Source organism: Solea senegalensis, linkage group LG20 (genome assembly GCF_019176455.1).
Source record: "Solea senegalensis isolate Sse05_10M linkage group LG20, IFAPA_SoseM_1, whole genome shotgun sequence".
NCBI classification, from domain to species: domain Eukaryota; kingdom Metazoa; phylum Chordata; class Actinopteri; order Pleuronectiformes; family Soleidae; genus Solea; species Solea senegalensis.
The window spans coordinates 1,855,946-1,861,945 of record NC_058039.1 but is presented as its reverse complement, the minus strand read 5'-3'; the positions used below and the strand labels follow the sequence as shown (position 1 = coordinate 1,861,945).

The window sequence follows — 6,000 nt, the reverse complement described above, 5'->3', positions numbered from 1 at the left end:
TTGTGGTGTTGTTGCTGTGTTGCTGTTGTATTGTTGCTGCGTTGTTGTGTTGCTGTTGTATTGTTGTTGTGTTGCTGCTGTATTACTGTTGTATTGTTGTTGTGTTGCTGCTGTGTTGCTGTTGTATTGTTGTTGTGTTGCTGCTGTATTGTTGTTGTGTTGCTGCTGTATTGTTGCTGCGTTGTTGTGTTGCTGTTGTGTTGTTGCTGCTGTATTGTTGCTGCGTTGTTGTGTTGCTGTTGTATTGTTGCTGCGTTGTTGTGTTGCCGTTATTGTGTTGCTGTTGTGTTGCTGTTGTATTGTTATTGTGTTGCTGCTGTATTGTTGTTGCTAGCGCTGTTGTATTGCTGTTGTTGTTGTGCTGTTGTTTGTGTTGTTGCTGTTGTATTGTTGCTGCGTTGTTGTGTTGCTGTTATTGTTGTTGCTGTATTGCTGTTGTTGTGTTGTTATTGCTGTTATTGCTGTTGGTTGTTGGTTGCTGTTGTATTGTTGCTGCGTTGTTGTGGTGTTGCTGCTGTGTTGCTGTTGTATTGTTGCTCGTTGTTGTGTTGCTGTTGTATTGTTGATGTTGCTGCTGTATTACTGTTGTATTGTTGTTGTGTTGCTGCTGTGTGCTGCTGTATTGTTGTTGTGTTGCTGCTGTATTGTTGCTGCGTTGTTGTGTTGCTGCTGTTGTGTTGTTGCTGCTGTATTGTTGCTGCGTTGTTGTGTTGCTGTTGTATTGTTGCTGCGTTGTTGTGTTGCGTTATTGTGTTGCTGTATTGTTATTGTGTTGCTGCTGTATTGTTGCTGCGTTGTAAGCGCTGCTGTTATTGTGTTGCTGTTGTGTTGTTGTTGCTGCTGCTGTATTTGTTGCTGGCTTGTTGCTTGTTGTGTTGTTGCTTGTGTTGCTGCTGTATTGCTGTTGTTGTGTTGTTATTGTGTTGCTGCTGTATTGCTGTTGAGTTGTTGGTGTGTTGCTGTTGTATTGTTGCTGCGTGTTGCTGCTGTGTTGCTGTTGTATTGTTGCTGCGTTGTTGTGTTGCTGTTGTATTGTTGATGTGTTGCTGCTGTATTACTGTTGTATTGTTGTTGTGTTGCTGCTGTGTTGCTGTTGTATTGTTGTTGTGTTGCTGCTGTATTGTTGTTGTTGCTGCTGTATTGTTGCTGCGCTGTTGTGTTGCTGTTGTGTTGTTGCTGCTGTATTGTTGCTGCGTTGTTGTGTTGCTGTTGTATTGTTGCTGCGTTGTTGTGTTGCCGTTATTGTGTTGCTGTTGTATTGTTATTGTGTTGCTGCTGTATTGTTGTATGCGTTGTAAGCGCTTTATTGTTATTGTGTTGTGTTGTGTTGTTGTTGCTGCTGTTGTATTGTTGCTGCGTTGTTGTGTTGCTGTTATTGTGTTGCTGCTGTATTGCTGTTGTTGTGTTGTTATTGTGTTGCTGCTGTATTGCTGTTGAGTTGTTGGTGTGTTGCTGTTGTATTGTTGCTGCGTTTTGGTGTTGCTGCTGTGTTGCTGTTGTATTGTTGCGCGTTGTTGTGTTGCTGTTGTATTGTTGATGTGTTGCTGCTGTATTACTGTTGTATTGTTGTTGTGTTGCTGCTGTGTTGCTGTTGTATTGTTGTTGTGTTGCTGCTGTGTTGTTGTTGTGATGTTGCAGACACACGTGCGTCACCTTCACTTCAACATTTACGCGACTCATTCAGTGGACGACGCTTCTGTGTGTGTGTGCGTGTGTGTGTGTGTGTACTTCAGATACAATGTTTTCTTGTTTTGTGTAAATGAGACCAGACGACGACGACAGCAGCAGAACAAAGACGAGAAGAAGCTTCTTGTTTTCTTTTGTTTTTGCTGGTTTCAGACTAAAGCTACAACATGTGTGTGTGTGTGTGTGTGTGTGTGTGTGTGTGTGTGTGTGTGTGTGCGTGCGTGACGGAGAAAAGAAAAACGACAGACGGAGAGAGAGTATGATTCTGCAAGTTTTTGTTTTGTCGGCGTTTTAAACACAAACATTCACAGACGCAGCGTCTTAAAGGGACAGTTCAGGTCGTTTAAAGTGACGACTCATTGCTGTGAGCGCCCCCTGCTGCTGAAGACCTGAGGAAAATAACACTTTAGCTGCTTAAACACAAGACTCACGTCATAAAATCTACGTTCTCTACGTCACATGCTCACGTCTTTATCTCACACACACACACACACACACACACACACCTGCGTGCTGCTGCTCCTCTGCTGCCTCGTGTGGTCACTTTGTGTCACTGAGGTCAATCTGAGGGAAGGATTTTAAAAACGCGATTAAAGTAATAAGACATTTGACTTTAGTGATGGAGGCAGCACTGTGTGTGTGTGTGTGTGTTCCCTCGTGTCTCAGCAGCAGGGGGCGCTCACAGCTGCGTATCACTTCACGTCACCTGAACTCGTCATTTTAAGTTTCTTCATTTTTTTTTGCTCAACAGAGCGGCTATGATCATCATCTTCATCATCATCTTCATCGTCATAATAATAGCACTTGACTTCACTTCAGCAGTAAAAAAAAGAGAGAAAAGGTCCAAAGGTGCTTTTTTTTATTTGCTTTTTAAATCTGATTTGATGTGAAGTGAAGTCTCCTCCTCCTCCTCCTCCTCCTCCTCCTCCTCTCAGCAGGGGGCAGTGAAGTCCAGCCCAGGTGAGATGAAGGAGAAGTGACTGAAGTGTTTTCTCTGATTCTGTTTCTGTAGTGGTTTCACTCAGGTTCAGCACAAGAGGAGAACGAGACGTGGAGGAAAGAAAGTGAGGTGTGGCCACACACACACACACACACACACACACACACACACACACACACACACGTGCACCTGTGTGTGTGTGTGTGTGTGTGCGGCTGGTATCGTTTGCAAAAACTCTGATGAGAAACAAAGAGGACGATAAAAAAAGAAAGAAAACTCCAGGAGGATTTCAGATGGACGATCTTCTCCCAGTTTACAAAATGTAAAATTTTACAAATCTGTAGCAGAACAGGAAAAACAAACAAACAAACAAATATATTCTATTTACAAGAAGAAGAAGAGAAGAACCCTTTTGTTTAAAGTGTCGTGAGAATGCAGCAGATCCAGCTTTGGCACTCGGCATTTGTCTTTATTTACGTTGTTGTTGTTGTTGTTGTTGTTTTGAATCCAGTCTGCTGCAGGCACACATTCAGTGCTGCGGTTCACCCTCCTCCTCCTCCTCCTCCTCCTCACGTCTCCGCACAACACAGGTCACACACACATCGTCCTCTTCATAAAGGGACAGTCGGGGTTTTCTGACGCACTGACGAGCGTTTCTGCGCACGCACGCACGCACGCCTTAAAAAAACCTGAACTGTCTCTTTAAAGAGTCCAAATCTGATAAATCAATAATCGATCAATATGTCATGTGATCAGTCCTGGTCATACGACCTGGGATTTTGTAACCGTTTTTTTTTTTTCCTTTTGACCCCCCGCCAAAATAAAAGCCCTCGTGAGTTTTTATTAAACTAGCGACGACGACGAAGATGACGACGTTGTGTAACCTGAGCTGCGACAAAAAAAATCTTCTGTTCCTTCTGCAGTTTTCCAGCAGCGACGGCGGAGAATCGTCCTCGCACCTGAGACAGAGAGACAGACAGAGAGAGAGAGAGACAGACAGAGAGAGAAACAAACATTTAGTTTCACATGAACTCAAAAACAAAGAGGATTAACGGAGACAACGACATTCCCGCTCACAACACCGGAATCTGGGACATCTCAGAGAGAGAGACATATAGTGAGAGAGAGAGACAGAGAGGGAGAGACAAAGAGAGATGGAGAGAGACACAGAGAGAGAGAGAGAGAGAGAGGGGGCCAAGAGGTGAGAGAGGGAGCAGTGAGACAGAGAGACAGAGAGTGGGACAGAGGGGCGAGGCGAGGGAGGTGGGGAGACACAGCCACAGAGAGAGACAGAGAGGGAGAGAGAGACAGAGGAGGGAGGTGGGGCAGCAGGAGAGAACAGAGAGCTCTCTCTCCACACACCTTGCTTGTCTGTAGCACTTTTTGCTCTCTCACTGCGCACACACTCTCTCACCTGCGGCACCTGCACTCCTCTCACCCACTTTCCCCACCCCACCCCACCCCTCCTCTCTCCACTACGCCCACACACACACACACACACTCTCTCTCTCTCTCTCACCTGCCTTACCCACACCCACACACTCTCTCTCCCACACCCCTTACCTACACACACACACCTCTCTGCACACACACACACCCCTCCTCTCTCCCCTGCCCTTACCACACACTCTCTCTCCCCACCCCCACCACACACCACCTCTCTCTCTCACCCCACCTCCTCTCTCACACACCCACCCACCACACATGCCTGCCCACCCACACTCTCTCTCTCACACCCACCTGCACTCTCTCCTCTCTCCCCACACCTGCCCTTGCCTTTTTACCCCACCTCACCTCTCACAGGACTCTCTCTCACACACACACCCTCCCTTTTTGCCTCTCTCTCTCCACACACACCACCCCACCCCCCACCTCTCTCTCTCCCTCACACACTGCCTTGCCTTGCACACTCCCTCTCCCGCACACCTCTCTCTCACACTCTCCTCTCCACACACACTCGCACCTCTCTCTCCTCACACACCCCACACCCACACTCTCCTCTCCCACACCTGCCTTGCCTTTTACACACACACTCTCTCTCACACACACACACACACACACTCTCTCTCCTCTCTCACCCACTTTGTGCCTTTTACACACACTCTCTCTCACACACACACCCACCACCTGCGCCTGCCTCTCTCTCACACACACACACACACACACACACAGATATGTGTGTGTGTGTGTGTGTGTGTGTGTGTGATGTCATCATTGTAACATGAATGTTGTGTTTTTGAGTTGCCGGGTAAATCAAAGAGCAGATTCTGTGCACATGAACTTTTTGGCTCAAACTAATGAAATGATTGAGGTTTTTTTTACTTGAGAAAAAAAACAAAAAACAAATGTGTCGTCAAAGTAAAAAAATTAATATTTTTTTTACTCTTCCAGCTGTTTTTATTTTTGATTTAAATGTGTGTGTGTGTGCAGGTATTTCTAATGTTGTGGGGACCTCACACACTCACATTATGGGGTCTTCCTTGTGTGGACAAAAATCGAGTCACTATAACGTAAATGACGACATTTTAAGGTGACGATATGTTTTAAGGTTAGGTTAAGGTGAGGATTAGGATTAGGATTAGGCCAGGCGTAATTGTGGTTAAGGGTGAGAGTAAGTCTCCAGGAAATGAATGTAAGTCAATGCAATGTCCCCTCAAGTCATGAATGTCCAACATGTGTGTGTGAGAGAGTGTGTGTGTGTGTGTGTGTGCGTGACAGTGAGATAAAGACGTGATCATGTGACACAGAATTGTCTGATATTTTTGTGCTACACAGAAGATAATAACTTTATAATAACGTTTGATTTCATTTGAAGTGAATGTTATTGTGTTGTTTGTGGTGAAAGTGTCACAGTTTTATTTAGAACATCATATTGATTATTGATTCTCTCTGTGTTTGATCTTTGTTTTTATACGATGACACGTGGAGACTCGTCTTCATCACAGCATGACGTCTTATTCTATTTCTGCTCCAATCTCTGATTCTTCACTGAATTTGACTGAAGTTAGTCTGAGTTTGTGAGTCAATACACACGCACGCGCACACACACACACACACAGAAACATACACACTAACACACACAGAAACATACACCATCGCCACACACACACAGAAACATACACGACACACACAGAAACATACACACGCACACACACACACACAGAAACATACGCACACACACAGAAACATACCGCTACACACATGCAGACACACGCACACACAGAACAAAACATACACACACACACACAAACATACACACACACATACATCGCCGCACACACACACATACACACATACACACACACAGAAACATACACACGCACACACACAGAAACATACACACACACATACACACACACACACACACACAGAAA

At 45.2% G+C, this 6,000-nt stretch overlaps 1 protein-coding gene across 1 annotated transcript in view; it reads right to left on the bottom strand.

Annotated features, from left to right (window-relative positions):
- Positions 1-2,908: 2,908 nt before the first annotated feature.
- The window catches only part of LOC122786160 (zinc fingers and homeoboxes protein 2-like), a 40,292-nt gene continuing 37,200 nt past the window's right edge, over positions 2,909-6,000 (bottom strand). The window contains 1 exon segment of the mRNA XM_044052222.1: positions 2,909-3,585. The gene's annotated coding sequence lies outside the window, so the exon portion shown is untranslated.